We start from the raw sequence: 22,994 nt of genomic DNA on the forward strand, positions 1-22,994 counted from the left end.
GTGGGATCTTGACAGATACTACATTTTGTGATGAACATAGTCCCTCATCTCTCCAATAAATACATATTTAAGAAATATAAATGGAAGCTGATCACCAAGCACATGACGATTAGAATTAGTATAATATTATTAGCTTTATTTCCTTCTTTTCTTTTCTTTTCTTTATTTTATTAAATATTTCAGAATATAAATAGATTTAAAATTAAAAGTAATAACGAAAAGTATAAAACAGAAAATCAAAAAAATAATTCATAATGTCAAAAATAGCATCTCAAGGCAATGTTCATATATTGCCTTGAAAGGGCCGGAGTACTGTGGGTTACTGGCCCTAAATCCTCAACGAAAATATAGTAGTAGTCGACATTAGTTGGGGATGGAAGAGGAGGTCATTTGCAACGGACCCTCCTGGGTATCTGAAATCCAACATACCCAAACACCCACAAAGAAAAAGTTGTCGGCAAGTGATATTCTCGGCAAACGGGTTGTCGCCGAAACCATCTGTCGATTAGTACTGTTATCGTTGAATTGAGTGTCGCTCATGTTGGCTATGGCTCGGTCGACAGTGAATAGTTTGTGTTATGTATTTTCGTTTTCTATGTTAAAGGCGTTTCTTTGGTGTAAATATATATCTGTATTTGTGGATTATTTTTTATCATCTGAAAGTCTTTTTGTTTTCTTCGTGTGTATAAAGCCAAGCATGTATATTCAAGTTTTTCTTTTGTATCTTTTAATACTTCGAGTCCCAGTCACCAAACATGCTCGCCCTTTAAGCTGTAGAGGCGTTATAATGTGACGGTCAATCCATTATTCGTTGGTAAAAGAAGTAGCCCAGAGTTGGCGGTCGGGGATGATGACAAAACTTGTCTTCCCTCTAGTCTTATACTGCTAAATTAGGGACGGCTAGCACAGATAGCCCTGAGTAGTTTTGCGCAAATTCAAAAATAACAAATAAATAACTTTTAATGCTTTCAAATATCACTGCTATTATGTTTATCATGAAAGATCTTTTTCATTGTGCGTTGTACTACATTACATGTATAGATAAAGAGTTTTATTTTTCTTGTATTTAAATGTGGTTTTAGTTTAAAGTTTGTGCTATTGATCATTCTTTGGAACAAGAAGCATTTAGTGTTTCTTGACCACGTAAGGTCAGTAGATTTTAAAGTCAAAAATTAGTAGGAAGAAAGTATAATATGTAGACACATTATTCATTTCCTACTTTTGTATTTTAATGTTGGAATTTTCAAAGCTTTTGTGTAGTCTGATTCTAAGCACTTTTTGTATAAACACGGTATCGAAAACTACTTAGTTTCCTTCTAGTTGCCTTTGATGTTTACAAAACTCAAGGTCAGTCACATCAATTGACACGTTTTTTTTCATAAATTTAATAAGTAGTGGTTATAATATTATTTACAAACTACATTTGTACTATATCACAGATAGGATAGAGAAAGTGGAACTTTCCCTCATTTGTTTTCAGTGGCGTGTGATCTGACAAACGTTTCTAACAACGTACTCATGCATTTAATTTGTTGGCTGGAATGGTTCTCGGTTTAACACCATTATTTAATTATTTCCAAGAGTCGTGTTCTTTTACATTTTCCGCTTCTTCGAAGTTGATTGGTGGTATGCCTCTAATATCTTTGCTTATATGTCTCGTTCTTTTTTTTTTCGTTTCTGAGCCATACATTGTTTTATTTAATTCTCTGCATTTCTCCAAAATGTCTAATCTGTCGTTTATTTTGTCTCATTTCTTGCCTCTGATTGCGTTCATTAGCGGTTTTATCCATTTTTTGTATCTCTTTTATCCTCTGTGCTCTCCATTAGATTATTTTTTTTCCTTTTATTTTTCGGTCTCAATCCTTTTTCATTTCAACCAATCTAACTAATAATGTCTTATTTTCCTTTTTCCGACGATCTTTCCTTCTTTTCTAAAGTATTTCTTTTAACTTGTTTTCTTGTGACAGTGAAAAAAAATTTACGCGTCTTATTTTTTTTTTCGGTAACGTTGATAATGTTACTTAGTTCTTCAGATCTTTTATTTCATTCTAAGTGCTTCATATCTGTTTTCTAGAATTAAATGAAAAGTATTGTTATACTATTCAAGCACATAATAATTGTCCATTAGTATTGTTTTCATTCTTCACAATATACGTAACGCGCAGAAAAGAAAACTATATAAAAACAAGGGAAAGCACTAAAATAAACGAATCATGATAAATCCGTTACACCTTCGAAACAGGCACGCCATTTAACAAAATTTAATCAAAGTTTATTATCAATAGAGTTGTGGCATATTTCTTTCGCGCCACACGTGAAGTACTTTTGTGAAATATATAGGCTGTCTAATAGCCTTGATGTCGTAAACAAATTAAAAGTTTTAAAATTTGTATTAAAATAGTACAAAAGTATTTACCAGATAATATTAAAATGTCTATTTTAAAAGGTAAAATATATCATCGTAAACATTTTTGAAAAATAGCTCTGAAGTGTTTTCTACCATTTGAGGTTTCAAGAAGAAAAAATAAATAAATTATAACAGAGCAGTATAGTGAGATTCTAAACATCTCTTTACTATAAGGCATACGAAGGGTTAGCTACTCAAATTACTAGGGTAGTTGATACTACATGAGTGTCACTGTGACGTAATAAAAATTTGAAGTAGCAATTTATCAGGTCATTCTATAAATAATGTCCGAAAATTTAATACACAAAATGCATCATCATTTCTGTCTTTGTAAACGTCTTTAACGACGAAAATATGTTGCAGGACGAATATTAAAATGTTCAGGCAAATATAAAATCTAACTCAACACATTAAACGAATAAACCTTTGTGAAGATGGATGCAAAGAGCAGGGAACTGCAAATCCAGCACGTCGGCACATTAATACAGATGTCTATAGTTTAAGAAAATTGACATACTTAATGATGGGCCTCTTTTCAGTGTTGGGATCAACAGATGCAATGAAACTGAATTTTGCTGTAGGGGAGAAGCGAAAGTACTCGGTAAAACCCCCTTTCAGGTCCAGGGCTCCGAATAAAAATGCCCTGACCGTGCCCGAAAGCAACCTGTAGGAGAAAAGATACACGGATGTTAACGTAAAATAGCTGTGGTATAGAGGAAACAACACAGATTAGTGTTAGAAGAGACTTGACGTTTGTAGGAAGTCGATAAGGTTAGATTCAAGAAAACCGACATTGGTATTTTTGCTTGGTGTGATCATTATCAACCTACTGTGCGATAATGGTCTCACGTTATCTGGAAGACCGTGTGTGTGACGTAGCTGGTACAGATGGCTGGATTTCTTGCGGATGTTTGCAAGAGGCTCTGGTGAATCGCTTGTTGTCTTCTTTTCTCTGGATTGCTTGATGGTTGCTGTCGATGTTGGTTTGAAATTCTTCGTTTGTTGTACAGAACTGTTCATTTGATCTTGAGGCGTCACACTTATTGTTATCTAGAGTTACAGTCTGAGTGCTTAGTGATCGTAAACTGTAGAAGTCTGTTTCGGTAATCTTGCTTGTAGATTGTTTCTTCAGCTGTGTTATATCGATGACTGGATTTTGTGAGTCGTAAGTTGGTGGAGTATTTTGTGTTTGAATGGCGCGTTTGGGTATCCTTGGCTTGAATGAGCAACAGCGACGACTTTGGGCACTGAAATGGAATAAATGGTAATAGCATCAGTTGCGTAAAACGCAGACGGCACTGTGCTTCGAAGTAGTTACTATCTTCATAAATTTGGTAGATTGATTGAAATTTTTGGAGAAAATTCTGTGTACTATGTATATCTCGATCTTGCTGTGGCTTTCCAGGGAATGTTTGAATTCTGTGGGATGAAGTCCTTTGAGAAAAACAGAGAACCTGTCGGTGTGGGTCTAACTGACTTTGACTTGTGCCCTCCAGTGCTTGCATACGTGTGATAAGTCTCCTGGTGTAGAATGATGGAAAAGAATACCTCTTCGGCGTGTTTTTCGAATTCTGGAATGGTCGATGATTGCACCAGGCTGAGCCTCACCAATAAACGTGGCGATATGTGACGCTGAGAGTGCGTAGAGAGGTCGACTAACGGCAGGATAAGTGAAGTAGGTTCACGCAATGAAAACATCATGTTAGCAGAGAGATAAACATGGTCCAGCTGGCTTGGTGTCTTTGCTGGGAATCACAAAATGTGTCGGAAAAGTAATAACTCATAAATGGCCTGTATGGGGATCGAACCCACGACCTTCGCGTTATTAGCACGACGCTCTAACCAACTGAGCTAACAGGCCAATGAATCCAAAACATCTGGCAATATGGAAAATATTTCTTTCTTTTCATTAGCAGCAACAAACTTACAAGCAGTCCTGAATAACTTAGAAGAATACTGCCAGAATGTCAAAATAAAGATAAAAATTCTGAAAATCCAACTAATACTATTCGCCAGAGAAAGAATACTGAAACAATACTAGACGAAAGTTACACATGATCGGATCACTTTGACGGACTGCTCCCTCGGTTAAATATTTAGGATTAACTTACGACATCAACTTAACGTGGATACAGCATACTAACAATATCCTAACTAGAATCTGGGAAAGAGCAAATTTGGCTAGAAGCATATTCGGTTAAAATCAAGGCACATTAACAAATAATATAATAAAATCTACAAAAAATACATAATACCCATAATAGAATACACATGTCCAGCCTGGATAAACATATCACAAAAACAATTACACAAACTAGGAAAAATACAAAATTCAATCTTAACCTCAGCTTATAAAGTACCCCTCGTACTTCGTCCACATTCATGCACAAGTATGCAAACACAGACAGAATTATCGACAGGCTCTTCCATAGTGCACTGAATTATTTTAATAAGAATTGACATAAAAAATTTTTATTGTGGGATCTTGACAGATACTACGTACGTGATGAACATAGTCCTCAGCATCTCTCTCCAATAAATACATATTTAAGAAATATAAATGAAGCTGATCACCAAGCACTTGACGATTAGAATTAGTATAATATTCGTAGCTTTATTTCCTTTCTTTACTTTTTTTTTTTTCTTATTTTATTAAATATTTCAGAATATAAATAGATTTAAAAAATTAAAAGTAATAACGAAAAGTATAAAAACAGAAAATCAAAAAAAAAAATAATTCATAATGTCAAAAAAATAGCATCTCAAGGCAATGTTCATATATTGCCTTGAAAAGGGCCGGAGTACTGTGGGTTACTCTGGCTAAATCACTCCAACGAAAATATAGTAGTAGTCGACATTAAAGTTAGGGATGGAAGAAGAGGTCATTTGCAACGGACCCTCCTGGGTATCTGAAATCCAACATACCCAAATACCCACAAAGAAGAAGTTGTCGGCAAGTGATATTCTCGGCAAACGGGTTGTCGCCGAGCCATCTGTCGATTAGTACTGTTATCGTTGAATTGAGTGTCGCTCATGTTGGCTATGGCTCGGTCGACAGTGAATAGTTTGTGTTATGTATTTTCGTTTTTCTATGTTAAAGGCGTTTCTTTGGTGTAAATATATATCTGTATTTGTGGATTATTTTTATCATCTGAAAGTCTTTTGTTTTTCTTCGTGTGTATGAAGCCAGCATGTATATTCAAGTTTTTCTTTTGTATCTTTTAATACTTCGAGTCCCGGTCGCACCAAACATGCTCGCCCTTTAAGCTGTAGAGGCGTTATAATGTGACGGTCAATCCCATTATTCGTTGGTAAAAGTGTAGCCCAAGAGTTGGCGGTCGGGGATGATGACAAGTTGTCTTCCCTCTAGTCTTATACTGCTAAATTAGGGACGGCTAGCACAGATAGCCCTTGAGTAGTTTTGCGCGAAATTCAAAAAATAACAAATAAATAACTTTTAATGCTTTCAAATATCACTGCTATTATGTTTATCATGAAAGATCTTTTCATTGTGCGTTGTACTACATTACATCATAGATAAAGAGATTTATTTTCTTGTATTTAAATGTGGTTTTTTAGTTTAAAGTTTGTGCTATTGATCATTCTTTGGAACAAGAAGCATTTAGTGTTTCTTGACCACGTAAGGTCAGTAGATTTTAAAGTCGAAATTAGTAGGAAGAAGTATAATATGTAGACACATTATTCATTTCCTACTTTTGTATTTTAATGTTGGAATTTTCAAAGCTTTTGTGTAGTCTGATTCTAAGCACTTTTTTGTATAAACACGGTATCCAGAAAACTACTTAGTTTCCTTCTAGTTGCCTTTGATGTTTACAAAACTCAAGGTCAGTCACATCAATTGACACGTTTTTTTTCATAAATTTAATAAGTAGTGGTTATAATATTATTTACAAACTACATTTGTACTATATCACAGATAGGATAGAGAAAAGTGGAACTTTCCCTCATTTGTTTTCAGTGGCGTGTGATCTGACAAACGTTTCTAACAACGTACTCATGCATTTAATTTGTTGGCTGGAATGGTTCTCGGTTTAACACCATTATTTAATTATTTCCAAGAGTCGTGTTCTTTTACATTTTCCGCTTCTTCGAAGTTGTTTGGTGGTATGCCTCTAATATCTTTGCTTATATGTCTCTCGTTCTTTTTTTTTTTTCGTTTCTGGAGCCATACATTGTTTTATTTAATTCTCTGCATTTCTCCAAAATGTCTAATCTGTCGTTTATTTTGTCTCATTTCTTGCCTCTGATTGCGTTCATTAGCGGTTTTATCCATTTTTTTTGTATCTCTTTATCCTCTGTGCTCTCTCCATTACATTTTTTTTTCCTTTTATTTTTCGGTCTCAATCCTTTTTTCATTTCAACCAATCTAACTAATAATGTCTTATTTTCCTTTTTCCGACGATCTTTCCTTCTTTTCTAAAGTATTTCTTTTAACTTGTTTTCTTGTGACAGAAAAAAAATTTTACGCGTCTTATTTTTTTTTCGGTAACGTTGATAATGTTACTTAGTTCTTCAGATCTTTTATTTCATTCTAAGTGCTTCATATCTGTTTTCTAGAATTAAATGAAAAGTATTGTTATACTATTCAAGCACATAATTGTCCATTAGTATTGTTTTCATTCTTCCACAATATACGTAACATGCAGAAAAGAAAACTATATAAAAACAAGGGAAAGCACTAAAATAAACGAATCATGATAAATCCGTTACACCTTTCGAAACAGGCACGCCATTTAACAAAATTTAATCAAAGTTTATTATCAATAGAGTTGTGGCATATTTCTTTCGCGCCACACGTGAAGTACTTGTGAAATATATAGGCTGTCTAATAGCCTTGATGTCGTAAACAAATTAAAAGTTTTAAAATTTGTATTAAAATAGTACAAAAGTATTTACCAGATAATATTAAAATGTCTATTTTAAAAGGTAAAATATATCATCGTAAACATTTTTGAAAAATAGCTCTGAAGTGTTTTCTATTATTTGAGGTTTCAAGAAGACAAAAATAAATTAATTATAACAGAGCAGTATAGTGAGATTCTAAACATCTCTTTACTATAAGGCATACGAAGGGTTAGCTACTCAAATTACTAGGGTAGTTGATACTACATGAGTGTCACTGTGACGTAATAAAAATTTGAAGTAGCAATTTATCAGGTCATTCTATAAATAATGTCCGAAAATTTAATACACAAAATGCATCATCATTTCTGTCTTTGTAAACGTCTTTAACGACGAAAATATGTTGCAGGACGAATATTAAAATGTTCAGGCAAATATAAAATCTAACTCAACACATTAAACGAATAAACCTTTGTGAAGATGGATGCAAAGAGCAGGGAACTGCAAATCCAGCACGTCGGCACATTAATACAGATGTCTATAGTTTAAGAAAATTTACATACTTAATGATGGGCCTCTTTTCAGTGTTGGGATCAACAGATGCAATGAAACTGAATTTTGCTGTAGGGGAGAAGCGAAAGTACTCGGTAAAACCCCCTTTCAGGTCCAGGGCTCCGAATAAAAATGCCCTGACCGTGCCCGAAAGCAACCTGTAGGAGAAAAGATACACGGATGTTAACGTAAAATAGCTGTGGTATAGAGGAAACAACACAGATTAGTGTTAGAAGAGACTTGACGTTTGTAGGAAGTCGATAAGGTTAGATTCAAGAAAACCGACATTGGTATTTTTGCTTGGTGTGATCATTATCAACCTACTGTGCGATAATGGTCTCAGGTTATCTGGAAGACCGTGTGCGTGACGTAGCTGGTACAGATGGCTGGATTTCTTGCGGATGTTTGCAAGAGGCTCTGGTGAATCGCTTGTTGTCTTCTTTTCTCTGGATTGCTTGATGGTTGCTGTCGATGTTGGTTTGAAATTCTTCGTTTGTTGTACAGAACTGTTCATTTGATCTTGAGGCGTCACACTTATTGTTATCTAGAGTTACAGTCTGAGTGCTTAGTGATCGTAAACTGTAGAAGTCTGTTTCGGTAATCTTGCTTGTAGATTGTTTCTTCAGCTGTGTTATATCGATGACTGGATTTTGTGAGTCGTAAGTTGGTGGAGTATTTTGTGTTTGAATGGCGCGTTTGGGTATCCTTGGCTTGAATGAGCAACAGCGACGACTTTGGGCACTGAAATGGAATAAATGGTAATAGCATCAGTTGCGTAAAACGCAGACGGCACTGTGCTTCGAAGTAGTTACTATCTTCATAAATTTGGTAGATTGATTGAAATTTTTGGAGAAAATTCTGTGTACTATGTATATCTCGATCTTGCTGTGGCTTTCCAGGGAATGTTTGAATTCTGTGGGATGAAGTCCTTTGAGAAAAACAGAGAACCTGTCGGTGTGGGTCTAACTGACTTTGACTTGTGCCCTCCAGTGCTTGCATACGTGTGATAAGTCTCCTGGTGTAGAATGATGGAAAAGAATACCTCTTCGGCGTGTTTTTCGAATTCTGGAATGGTCGATGATTGCACCAGGCTGAGCCTCACCAATAAACGTGGCGATATGTGACGCTGAGAGTGCGTAGAGAGGTCGACTAACGGCAGGATAAGTGAAGTAGGTTCACGCAATGAAAACATCATGTTAGCAGAGAGATAAACATGGTCCAGCTGGCTTGGTGTCTTTGCTGGGAATCACAAAATGTGTCGGAAAAGTAATAACTCATAAATGGCCTGTATGGGGATCGAACCCACGACCTTCGCGTTATTAGCACGACGCTCTAACCAACTGAGCTAACAGGCCAATGAATCCAAAACATCTGGCAATATGGAAAATATTTCTTTCTTTTCATTAGCAGCAACAAACTTACAAGCAGTCCTGAATAACTTAGAAGAATACTGCCAGAATGTCAAAATAAAGATAAAAATTCTGAAAATCCAACTAATACTATTCGCCAGAGAAAGAATACTGAAACAATACTAGACGAAAGTTACACATGATCGGATCACTTTGACGGACTGCTCCCTCGGTTAAATATTTAGGATTAACTTACGACATCAACTTAACGTGGATACAGCATACTAACAATATCCTAACTAGAATCTGGGAAAGAGCAAATTTGGCTAGAAGCATATTCGGTTAAAATCAAGGCACATTAACAAATAATATAATAAAATCTACAAAAAATACATAATACCCATAATAGAATACACATGTCCAGCCTGGATAAACATATCACAAAAACAATTACACAAACTAGGAAAAATACAAAATTCAATCTTAACCTCAGCTTATAAAGTACCCCTCGTACTTCGTCCCCATTCATGCACAAGTATGCAAACACAGACAGAATTTTCGACAGGCTCTTCCATAGTGCACTGAATTATTTTAATAAGAATTGACATAAAATTTTTATATTCTGGGATCTTGACAGATACTACGTACGTGATGAACATAGTCCTCAGCATTTCTCTCCAATAAATACATATTTAAGAAATATAAATGAAGCTGATCACCAAGCACTTGACGATTAGAATTAGTATAATATTCGTAGCTTTATTTCCTTTCTTTACTTTTTCTTTTTTCTTATTTTATTAAATATTTCAGAATATAAATAGATTTAAAAAATTAAAAGTAATAACGAAAAGTATAAAACAGAAAATCAAAAAAAAATAATTCATAATGTCAAAAAAATAGCATCTCAAGGCAATGTTCATATATTGCCTTGAAAAGGGCCGGAGTACTGTGGGTTACTCTGGCCCTAAATCACTCAACGAAAATATAGTAGTAGTCGACATTAAAGTTAGGGATGGAAGAAGAGGTCATTTGCAACGGACCCTCCTGGGTATCTGAAATCCAACATACCCAAATACCCACAAAGAAGAAGTTGTCGGCAAGTGATATTCTCGGCAAACGGGTTGTCGCCGAGCCATCTGTCGATTAGTACTGTTATCGTTGAATTGAGTGTCGCTCATGTTGGCTATGGCTCGGTCGACAGTGAATAGTTTGTGTTATGTATTTTCGTTTTCTATGTTAAAGGCGTTTCTTTGGTGTAAATATATATCTGTATTTGTGGATTATTTTTATCATCTGAAAGTCTTTTGTTTTTCTTCGTGTGTATGAAGCCAGCATGTATATTCAAGTTTTTCTTTTGTATCTTTTAATACTTCGAGTCCCGGTCGCACCAAACATGCTCGCCCTTTAAGCTGTAGAGGCGTTATAATGTGACGGTCAATCCCATTATTCGTTGGTAAAAGTGTAGCCCAAGAGTTGGCGGTCGGGGATGATGACAAGTTGTCTTCCCTCTAGTCTTATACTGCTAAATTAGGGACGGCTAGCACAGATAGCCCTTGAGTAGTTTTGCGCGAAATTCAAAAAATAACAAATAAATAACTTTTAATGCTTTCAAATATCACTGCTATTATGTTTATCATGAAAGATCTTTTCATTGTGCGTTGTACTACATTACATCATAGATAAAGAGATTTATTTTCTTGTATTTAAATGTGGTTTTTAGTTTAAAGTTTGTGCTATTGATCATTCTTTGGAACAAGAAGCATTTAGTGTTTCTTGACCACGTAAGGTCAGTAGATTTTAAAGTCGAAATTAGTAGGAAGAAGTATAATATGTAGACACATTATTCATTTCCTACTTTTGTATTTTAATGTTGGAATTTTCAAAGCTTTTGTGTAGTCTGATTCTAAGCACTTTTTGTATAAACACGGTATCCAGAAAACTACTTAGTTTCCTTCTAGTTGCCTTTGATGTTTACAAAACTCAAGGTCAGTCACATCAATTGACACGTTTTTTTTCATAAATTTAATAAGTAGTGGTTATAATATTATTTACAAACTACATTTGTACTATATCACAGATAGGATAGAGAAAAGTGGAACTTTCCCTCATTTGTTTTCAGTGGCGTGTGATCTGACAAACGTTTCTAACAACGTACTCATGCATTTAATTTGTTGGCTGGAATGGTTCTCGGTTTAACACCATTATTTAATTATTTCCAAGAGTCGTGTTCTTTTACATTTTCCGCTTCTTCGAAGTTGATTGGTGGTATGCCTCTAATATCTTTGCTTATATGTCTCTCGTTCTTTTTTTTTCGTTTCTGGAGCCATACATTGTTTTATTTAATTCTCTGCATTTCTCCAAAATGTCTAATCTGTCGTTTATTTTGTCTCATTTCTTGCCTCTGATTGCGTTCATTAGCGGTTTTATCCATTTTTTTGTATCTCTTTATCCTCTGTGCTCTCTCCATTAGATTATTTTTCCTTTTATTTTTCGGTCTCAATCCTTTTTCATTTCAACCAATCTAACTAATAATGTCTTATTTTCCTTTTTCCGATGATCTTTCCTTCTTTTCTAAAGTATTTCTTTTAACTTGTTTTCTTGTGACAGTGAAAAAAAATTTTACGCGTCTTATTTTTGTTTCGGTAACGTTGATAATGTTACTTAGTTCTTCAGATCTTTTATTTCATTCTAAGTGCTTCATATCTGTTTTCTAGAATTAAATGAAAAGTATTGTTATACTATTCAAGCACATAATTGTCCATTAGTATTGTTTTCATTCTTCCACAATATACGTAACATGCAGAAAAGAAAACTATATAAAAACAAGGGAAAGCACTAAAATAAACGAATCATGATAAATCCGTTACACCTTTCGAAACAGGCACGCCATTTAACAAAATTTAATCAAAGTTTATTATCAATAGAGTTGTGGCATATTTCTTTCGCGCCACACGTGAAGTACTTGTGAAATATATAGGCTTTCTAATAGCCTTGATGTCGTAAACAAATTAAAAGTTTTAAAATTTGTATTAAAATAGTACAAAAGTATTTACCAGATAATATTAAAATGTCTATTTTAAAAGGTAAAATATATCATCGTAAACATTTTTGAAAAATAGCTCTGAAGTGTTTTCTATTATTTGAGGTTTCAAGAAGACAAAAATAAATTAATTATAACAGAGCAGTATAGTGAGATTCTAAACATCTCTTTACTATAAGGCATACGAAGGGTTAGCTACTCAAATTACTAGGGTAGTTGATACTACATGAGTGTCACTGTGACGTAATAAAAATTTGAAGTAGCAATTTATCAGGTCATTCTATAAATAATGTCCGAAAATTTAATACACAAAATGCATCATCATTTCTGTCTTTGTAAACGTCTTTAACGACGAAAATATGTTGCAGGACGAATATTAAAATGTTCAGGCAAATATAAAATCTAACTCAACACATTAAACGAATAAACCTTTGTGAAGATGGATGCAAAGAGCAGGGAACTGCAAATCCAGCACGTCGGCACATTAATACAGATGTCTATAGTTTAAGAAAATTTACATACTTAATGATGGGCCTCTTTTCAGTGTTGGGATCAACAGATGCAATGAAACTGAATTTTGCTGTAGGGGAGAAGCGAAAGTACTCGGTAAAACCCCCTTTCAGGTCCAGGGCTCCGAATAAAAATGCCCTGACCGTGCCCGAAAGCAACCTGTAGGAGAAAAGATACACGGATGTTAACGTAAAATAGCTGTGGTATAGAGGAAACAACACAGATTAGTGTTAGAAGAGACTTGACGTTTGTAGGAAGTCGATAAGGTTAGATTCAAGAAAACCGACATTGGTATTTTTGCTTGGTGTGATCATTATCAACCTACTGTGCGATAATGGTCTCAGGTTATCTGGAAGACCGTGTGCGTGACGTAGCTGGTACAGATGGCTGGATTTCTTGCGGATGTTTGCAAGAGGCTCTGGTGAATCGCTTGTTGTCTTCTTTTCTCTGGATTGCTTGATGGTTGCTGTCGATGTTGGTTTGAAATTCTTCGTTTGTTGTACAGAACTGTTCATTTGATCTTGAGGCGTCACACTTATTGTTATCTAGAGTTACAGTCTGAGTGCTTAGTGATCGTAAACTGTAGAAGTCTGTTTCGGTAATCTTGCTTGTAGATTGTTTCTTCAGCTGTGTTATATCGATGACTGGATTTTGTGAGTCGTAAGTTGGTGGAGTATTTTGTGTTTGAATGGCGTGTTTGGGTATCCTTGGCTTGAATGAGCAACAGCGACGACTTTGGGCACTGAAATGGAATAAATGGTAATAGCATCAGTTGCGTAAAACGCAGACGGCACTGTGCTTCGAAGTAGTTACTATCTTCATAAATTTGGTAGATTGATTGAAATTTTGGAGAAAATTCTGTGTACTATGTATATCTCGATCTTGCTGTGGCTTTCCAGGGAATGTTTGAATTCTGTGGGATGAAGTCCTTTGAGAAAAACAGAGAACCTGTCGGTGTGGGTCTAACTGACTTTGACTTGTGCCCTCCAGTGCTTGCATACGTGTGATAAGTCTCCTGGTGTAGAATGATGGAAAAGAATACCTCTTCGGCGTGTTTTCGAATTCTGGAATGGTCGATGATTGCACCAGGCTGAGCCTCACCAATAAACGTGGCGATATGTGACGCTGAGAGTGCGTAGAGAGAGGTCGACTAACGGCAGGATAAGTGAAGTAGGTTCACGCAATGAAAACATCATGTTAGCAGAGAGATAAACATGGTCCAGCTGGCTTGGTGTCTTTGCTGGGAATCACAAAATGTGTCGGAAAAGTAATAACTCATAAATGGCCTGTATGGGGATCGAACCCACGACCTTCGCGTTATTAGCACGACGCTCTAACCAACTGAGCTAACAGGCCAATGAATCCAAAACATCTGGCAATATGGAAAATATTTCTTTCTTTTCATTAGCAGCAACAAACTTACAAGCAGTCCTGAATAACTTAGAAGAATACTGCCAGAATGTCAAAATAAAGATAAAAATTCTGAAAATCCAACTAATACTATTCGCCAGAGAAAGAATACTGAAACAATACTAGACGAAAGTTACACATGATCGGATCACTTTGACGGACTGCTCCCTCGGTTAAATATTTAGGATTAACTTACGACATCAACTTAACGTGGATACAGCATACTAACAATATCCTAACTAGAATCTGGGAAAGAGCAAATTTGGCTAGAAGCATATTCGGTTAAAATCAAGGCACATTAACAAATAATATAATAAAATCTACAAAAAATACATAATACCCATAATAGAATACACATGTCCAGCCTGGATAAACATATCACAAAAACAATTACACAAACTAGGAAAAATACAAAATTCAATCTTAACCTCAGCTTATAAAGTACCCCTCGTACTTCGTCCACATTCATGCACAAGTATGCAAACACAGACAGAATTATCGACAGGCTCTTCCATAGTGCACTGAATTATTTTAATAAGAATTGACATAAAAAATTTTTATTGTGGGATCTTGACAGATACTACGTACGTGATGAACATAGTCCTCAGCATCTCTCTCCAATAAATACATATTTAAGAAATATAAATGAAGCTGATCACCAAGCACTTGACGATTAGAATTAGTATAATATTCGTAGCTTTATTTCCTTTCTTTACTTTTTCTTTTTTCTTATTTTATTAAATATTTCAGAATATAAATAGATTTAAAAAAATTAAAAGTAATAACGAAAAGTATAAAAACAGAAAATCAAAAAAAAAATAATTCATAATGTCAAAAAAATAGCATCTCAAGGCAATGTTCATATATTGCCTTGAAAAGGGCCGGAGTACTGTGGGTTACTCTGGCCCTAAATCACTCCAACGAAAATATAGTAGTAGTCGACATTAAAGTTAGGGATGGAAGAAGAGGTCATTTGCAACGGACCCTCCTGGGTATCTGAAATCCAACATACCCAAATACCCACAAAGAAGAAGTTGTCGGCAAGTGATATTCTCGGCAAACGGGTTGTCGCCGAGCCATCTGTCGATTAGTACTGTTATCGTTGAATTGAGTGTCGCTCATGTTGGCTATGGCTCGGTCGACAGTGAATAGTTTGTGTTATGTATTTTCGTTTTCTATGTTAAAGGCGTTTCTTTGGTGTAAATATATATCTGTATTTGTGGATTATTTTATCATCTGAAAGTCTTTTGTTTTTCTTCGTGTGTATGAAGCCAGCATGTATATTCAAGTTTTTCTTTTGTATCTTTTAATACTTCGAGTCCCGGTCGCACCAAACATGCTCGCCCTTTAAGCTGTAGAGGCGTTATAATGTGACGGTCAATCCCATTATTCGTTGGTAAAAGTGTAGCCCAAGAGTTGGCGGTCGGGGATGATGACAAGTTGTCTTCCCTCTAGTCTTATACTGCTAAATTAGGGACGGCTAGCACAGATAGCCCTTGAGTAGTTTTGCGCGAAATTCAAAAAATAACAAATAAATAACTTTTAATGCTTTCAAATATCACTGCTATTATGTTTATCATGAAAGATCTTTTCATTGTGCGTTGTACTACATTACATCATAGATAAAGAGATTTATTTTCTTGTATTTAAATGTGGTTTTTAGTTTAAAGTTTGTGCTATTGATCATTCTTTGGAACAAGAAGCATTTAGTGTTTCTTGACCACGTAAGGTCAGTAGATTTTAAAGTCGAAATTAGTAGGAAGAAGTATAATATGTAGACACATTATTCATTTCCTACTTTTGTATTTTAATGTTGGAATTTTCAAAGCTTTTGTGTAGTCTGATTCTAAGCACTTTTGTATAAACACGGTATGAAAACTACTTAGTTTCCTTCTAGTTGCCTTTGATGTTTAAAAACTCAAGGTCAGTCACATCAATTGACACGTTTTTTTTTCATAAATTTAATAAGTAGTGGTTATAATATTATTTACAAACTACATTTGTACTATATCACAGATAGGATAGAGAAAAGTGGAACTTTCCCTCATTTGTTTTCAGTGGCGTGTGATCTGACAAACGTTTCTAACAACGTACTCATGCATTTAATTTGTTGGCTGGAATGGTTCTCGGTTTAACACCATTATTTAATTATTTCCAAGAGTCGTGTTCTTTTACATTTTCCGCTTCTTCGAAGTTGATTGGTGGTATGCCTCTAATATCTTTGCTTATATGTCTCTCGTTCTTTTTTTTTTTTTTGTTTCTGGAGCCATACATTGTTTTATTTAATTCTCTGCATTTCTCCAAAATGTCTAATCTGTCGTTTATTTTGTCTCATTTCTTGCCTCTGATTGCGTTCATTAGCGGTTTTATCCATTTTTTTGTATCTCTTTATCCTCTGTGCTCTCTCCATTAGATTATTTTTTCCTTTTATTTTTCGGTCTCAATCCTTTTTTCATTTCAACCAATCTAACTAATAATGTCTTATTTTCCTTTTTCCGACGATCTTTCCTTCTTTTCTAAAGTATTTCTTTTAACTTGTTTTCTTGTGACAGTGAAAAAAAATTTTACGCGTCTTATTTTTTTTTCGGTAACGTTGATAATGTTACTTAGTTCTTCAGATCTTTTATTTCATTCTAAGTGCTTCATATCTGTTTTCTAGAATTAAATGAAAAGTATTGTTATACTATTCAAGCACATAATTCTCCATTAGTATTGTTTTTATTCTTCCACAATATACGTAACATGCAGAAAAGAAAACTATATAAAAACAAGGGAAAGCACTAAAATAAACGAATCATGATAAATCCGTTACACCTTTCGAAACAGGCACGCCATTTAACAAAATTTAATCAAAGTTTATTATCAATAGAGTTGTGGCATATTTCTTTCGCGCCACACGTGAAGTACTTGTGAAATATATAGGCTTTCTAATAGCCTTGATGTCGTAAACAAATTAAAAGTTTTAAAATTTGTATTAAAATAGTACAAAAGTATTTACCAGATAATATTAAAATGTCTATTTTAAAAGGTAAAATATATCATCGTAAACATTTTGAAAAATAGCTCTGAAGTGTTTTCTATTATTTGAGGTTTCAAGAAGACAAAAATAAATTAATTATAACAGAGCAGTATAGTGAGATTCTAAACATCTCTTTACTATAAGGCATACGAAGGGTTAGCTACTCAAATTACTAGGGTAGTTGATACTACATGAGTGTCACTGTGACGTAATAAAAATTTGAAGTAGCAATTTATCAGGTCATTCTATAAATAATGTCCGAAAATTTAATACACAAAATGCATCATCATTTCTGTCTTTGTAAACGTCTTTAACGACGAAAATATGTTGCAGGACGAATATTAAAATGTTCAGGCAAATATAAAATCTAACTCAACACATTAAACGAATAAACCTTTGTGAAGATGGATGCAAAGAGCAGGGAACTGCAAATCCAGCACGTCGGCACATTAATACAGATGTCTATAGTTTAAGAAAATTTACATACTTAATGATGGGCCTCTTTTCAGTGTTGGGATCAACAGATGCAATGAAACTGAATTTTGCTGTAGGGGAGAAGCGAAAGTACTCGGTAAAACCCCCTTTCAGGTCCAGGGCTCCGAATAAAAATGCCCTGACCGTGCCCGAAAGCAACCTGTAGGAGAAAAGATACACGGATGTTAACGTAAAATAGCTGTGGTATAGAGGAAACAACACAGATTAGTGTTAGAAGAGACTTGACGTTTGTAGGAAGTCGATAAGGTTAGATTCAAGAAAACCGACATTGGTATTTTTGCTTGGTGTGATCATTATCAACCTACTGTGCGATAATGGTCTCAGGTTATCTGGAAGACCGTGTGCGTGACGTAGCTGGTACAGATGGCTGGATTTCTTGCGGATGTTTGCAAGAGGCTCTGGTGAATCGCTTGTTGTCTTCTTTTCTCTGGATTGCTTGATGGTTGCTGTCGATGTTGGTTTGAAATTCTTCGTTTGTTGTACAGAACTGTTCATTTGATCTTGAGGCGTCACACTTATTGTTATCTAGAGTTACAGTCTGAGTGCTTAGTGATCGTAAACTGTAGAAGTCTGTTTCGGTAATCTTGCTTGTAGATTGTTTCTTCAGCTGTGTTATATCGATGACTGGATTTTGTGAGTCGTAAGTTGGTGGAGTATTTTGTGTTTGAATGGCGTGTTTGGGTATCCTTGGCTTGAATGAGCAACAGCGACGACTTTGGGCACTGAAATGGAATAAATGGTAATAGCATCAGTTGCGTAAAACGCAGACGGCACTGTGCTTCGAAGTAGTTACTATCTTCATAAATTTGGTAGATTGATTGAAATTTTGGAGAAAATTCTGTGTACTATGTATATCTCGATCTTGCTGTGGCTTTCCAGGGAATGTTTGAATTCTGTGGGATGAAATCCTTTGAGAAAAACAGAGAACCTGTCGGTGTGGGTCTAACTGACTTTGACTTGTGCCCTCCAGTGCTTGCATACGTGTGATAAGTCTCCTGGTGTAGAATGATGGAAAAGAATACCTCTTCGGCGTGTTTTTCGAATTCTGGAATGGTCGATGATTGCACCAGGCTGAGCCTCACCAATAAACGTGGCGATATGTGACGCTGAGAGTGCGTAGAGAGAGGTCGACTAACGGCAGGATAAGTGAAGTAGGTTCACGCAATGAAAACATCATGTTAGCAGAGAGATAAACATGGTCCAGCTGGCTTGGTGTCTTTGCTGGGAATCACAAAATGTGTCGGAAAAGTAATAACTCATAAATGGCCTGTATGGGGATCGAACCCACGACCTTCGCGTTATTAGCACGACGCTCTAACCAACTGAGCTAACAGGCCAATGAATCCAAAACATCTGGCAATATGGAAAATATTTCTTTCTTTTCATTAGCAGCAACAAACTTACAAGCAGTCCTGAATAACTTAGAAGAATACTGCCAGAATGTCAAAATAAAGATAAAAATTCTGAAAATCCAACTAATACTATTCGCCAGAGAAAGAATACTGAAACAATACTAGACGAAAGTTACACATGATCGGATCACTTTGACGGACTGCTCCCTCGGTTAAATATTTAGGATTAACTTACGACATCAACTTAACGTGGATACAGCATACTAACAATATCCTAACTAGAATCTGGGAAAGAGCAAATTTGGCTAGAAGCATATTCGGTTAAAATCAAGGCACATTAACAAATAATATAATAAAATCTACAAAAAATACATAATACCCATAATAGAATACACATGTCCAGCCTGGATAAACATATCACAAAAACAATTACACAAACTAGGAAAAATACAAAATTCAATCTTAACCTCAGCTTATAAAGTACCCCTCGTACTTCGTCCACATTCATGCACAAGTATGCAAACACAGACAGAATTTTCGACAGGCTCTTCCATAGTGCACTGAATTATTTTAATAAGAATTGACATAAAAATTTTTATTGTGGGATCTTGACAGATACTACGTACGTGATGAACATAGTCCTCAGCATCTCTCTCCAATAAATACATATTTAAGAAATATAAATGAAGCTGATCACCAAGCACTTGACGATTAGAATTAGTATAATATTCGTAGCTTTATTTCCTTTCTTTACTTTTTTTTTTTTTATATTTTATTAAATATTTCAGAATATAAATAGATTTAAAAAATTAAAAGTAATAACGAAAAGTATAAAAACAGAAAATCAAAAAAAAATAATTCATAATGTCAAAAAAAAAATAGCATCTCAAGGCAATGTTCATATATTGCCTTGAAAAGGGCCGGAGTACTGTGGGTTACTCTGGCCCTAAATCACTCCAACGAAAATATAGTAGTAGTCGACATTAAAGTTAGGGATGGAAGAAGAGGTCATTTGCAACGGACCCTCCTGGGTATCTGAAATCCAACATACCCAAATACCCACAAAGAAGAAGTTGTCGGCAAGTGATATTCTCGGCAAACGGGTTGTCGCCGAGCCATCTGTCGATTAGTACTGTTATCGTTGAATTGAGTGTCGCTCATGTTGGCTATGGCTCGGTCGACAGTGAATAGTTTGTGTTATGTATTTTCGTTTTCCTATGTTAAAGGCGTTTCTTTGGTGTAAATATATATCTGTATTTGTGGATTATTTTTATCATCTGAAAGTCTTTTGTTTTTCTTCGTGTGTATGAAGCCAGCATGTATATTCAAGTTTTTCTTTTGTATCTTTTAATACTTCGAGTCCCGGTCGCACCAAACATGCTCGCCCTTTAAGCTGTAGAGGCGTTATAATGTGACGGTCAATCCCATTATTCGTTGGTAAAAGTGTAGCCCAAGAGTTGGCGGTCGGGGATGATGACAAGTTGTCTTCCCTCTAGTCTTATACTGCTAAATTAGGGACGGCTAGCACAGATAGCCCTTGAGTAGTTTTGCGCGAAATTCAAAAAATAACAAATAAATAACTTTTAATGCTTTCAAATATCACTGCTATTATGTTTATCATGAAAGATCTTTTCATTGTGCGTTGTACTACATTACATCATAGATAAAGAGATTTATTTTCTTGTATTTAAATGTGGTTTTTAGTTTAAAGTTTGTGCTATTGATCATTCTTTGGAACAAGAAGCATTTAGTGTTTCTTGACCACGTAAGGTCAGTAGATTTTAAAGTCGAAATTAGTAGGAAGAAGTATAATATGTAGACACATTATTCATTTCCTACTTTTGTATTTTAATGTTGGAATTTTCAAAGCTTTTGTGTAGTCTGATTCTAAGCACTTTTTGTATAAACACGGTATCCAGAAAACTACTTAGTTTCCTTCTAGTTGCCTTTGATGTTTACAAAACTCAAGGTCAGTCACATCAATTGACACGTTTTTTTTTCATAAATTTAATAAGTAGTGGTTATAATATTATTTACAAACTACATTTGTACTATATCACAGATAGGATAGAGAAAAGTGGAACTTTCCCTCATTTGTTTTCAGTGGCGTGTGATCTGACAAACGTTTCTAACAACGTACTCATGCATTTAATTTGTTGGCTGGAATGGTTCTCGGTTTAACACCATTATTTAATTATTTCCAAGAGTCGTGTTCTTTTACATTTTCCGCTTCTTCGAAGTTGATTGGTGGTATGCCTCTAATATCTTTGCTTATATGTCTCTCGTTCTTTTTTTTTTCGTTTCTGGAGCCATACATTGTTTTATTTAATTCTCTGCATTTCTCCAAAATGTCTAATCTGTCGTTTATTTTGTCTCATTTCTTGCCTCTGATTGCGTTCATTAGCGGTTTTATCCATTTTTTTGTATCTCTTTATCCTCTGTGCTCTCTCCATTAGATTATTTTTTCCTTTTATTTTTCGGTCTCAATCCTTTTTTCATTTCAACCAATCTAACTAATAATGTCTTATTTTCCTTTTTCCGACGATCTTTCCTTCTTTTCTAAAGTATTTCTTTTAACTTGTTTTCTTGTGACAGTGAAAAAAAATTTTACGCGTCTTATTTTTTTTTCGGTAACGTTGATAATGTTACTTAGTTCTTCAGATCTTTTATTTCATTCTAAGTGCTTCATATCTGTTTTCTAGAATTAAATGAAAAGTATTGTTATACTATTCAAGCACATAATTGTCCATTAGTATTGTTTTCATTCTTCCACAATATACGTAACATGCAGAAAAGAAAACTATATAAAAACAAGGGAAAGCACTAAAATAAACGAATCATGATAAATCCGTTACACCTTTCGAAACAGGCACGCCATTTAACAAAATTTAATCAAAGTTTATTATCAATAGAGTTGTGGCATATTTCTTTCGCGCCACACGTGAAGTACTTGTGAAATATATAGGCTTTCTAATAGCCTTGATGTCGTAAACAAATTAAAAGTTTTAAAATTTGTATTAAAATAGTACAAAAGTATTTACCAGATAATATTAAAATGTCTATTTTAAAAGGTAAAATATATCATCGTAAACATTTTTGAAAAATAGCTCTGAAGTGTTTTCTATTATTTGAGGTTTCAAGAAGACAAAAATAAATTAATTATAACAGAGCAGTATAGTGAGATTCTAAACATCTCTTTACTATAAGGCATACGAAGGGTTAGCTACTCAAATTACTAGGGTAGTTGATACTACATGAGTGTCACTGTGACGTAATAAAAATTTGAAGTAGCAATTTATCAGGTCATTCTATAAATAATGTCCGAAAATTTAATACACAAAATGCATCATCATTTCTGTCTTTGTAAACGTCTTTAACGACGAAAATATGTTGCAGGACGAATATTAAAATGTTCAGGCAAATATAAAATCTAACTCAACACATTAAACGAATAAACCTTTGTGAAGATGGATGCAAAGAGCAGGAACTGCAAATCCAGCACGTCGGCACATTAATACAGATGTCTATAGTTTAAGAAAATTTACATACTTAATGATGGGCCTCTTTTCAGTGTTGGGATCAACAGATGCAATGAAACTGAATTTTGCTGTAGGGGAGAAGCGAAAGTACTCGGTAAAACCCCCTTTCAGGTCCAGGGCTCCGAATAAAAATGCCCTGACCGTGCCCGAAAGCAACCTGTAGGAGAAAAGATACACGGATGTTAACGTAAAATAGCTGTGGTATAGAGGAAACAACACAGATTAGTGTTAGAAGAGACTTGACGTTTGTAGGAAGTCGATAAGGTTAGATTCAAGAAAACCGACATTGGTATTTTTGCTTGGTGTGATCATTATCAACCTACTGTGCGATAATGGTCTCAGGTTATCTGGAAGACCGTGTGCGTGACGTAGCTGGTACAGATGGCTGGATTTCTTGCGGATGTTTGCAAGAGGCTCTGGTGAATCGCTTGTTGTCTTCTTTTCTCTGGATTGCTTGA

General features: G+C 34.9%; 4 non-coding genes across 4 annotated transcripts; all 4 read right to left on the bottom strand.

Moving 5' to 3' along the window:
* Positions 1 to 4,194: 4,194 nt before the first annotated feature.
* TRNAI-AAU (transfer RNA isoleucine (anticodon AAU)) lies at positions 4,195 to 4,268 on the bottom strand. Its single transcript has one exon. It is a non-coding gene; the product is annotated as a tRNA-Ile (tRNA).
* Positions 4,269 to 9,103: 4,835 nt separating this feature from the next.
* Positions 9,104 to 9,177, bottom strand: TRNAI-AAU (transfer RNA isoleucine (anticodon AAU)). Its single transcript has one exon. It is a non-coding gene; the product is annotated as a tRNA-Ile (tRNA).
* Positions 9,178 to 14,003: 4,826 nt separating this feature from the next.
* TRNAI-AAU (transfer RNA isoleucine (anticodon AAU)) lies at positions 14,004 to 14,077 on the bottom strand. The gene has a single exon. It is a non-coding gene; the product is annotated as a tRNA-Ile (tRNA).
* A 4,831-nt stretch (positions 14,078 to 18,908) lies between these two features.
* Positions 18,909 to 18,982, bottom strand: TRNAI-AAU (transfer RNA isoleucine (anticodon AAU)). The gene has a single exon. It is a non-coding gene; the product is annotated as a tRNA-Ile (tRNA).
* Positions 18,983 to 22,994: the final 4,012 nt, after the last annotated feature.

This window comes from Tachypleus tridentatus, chromosome 6 (genome assembly GCF_004210375.1).
Source record: "Tachypleus tridentatus isolate NWPU-2018 chromosome 6, ASM421037v1, whole genome shotgun sequence".
Taxonomy (NCBI): domain Eukaryota; kingdom Metazoa; phylum Arthropoda; class Merostomata; order Xiphosura; family Limulidae; genus Tachypleus; species Tachypleus tridentatus.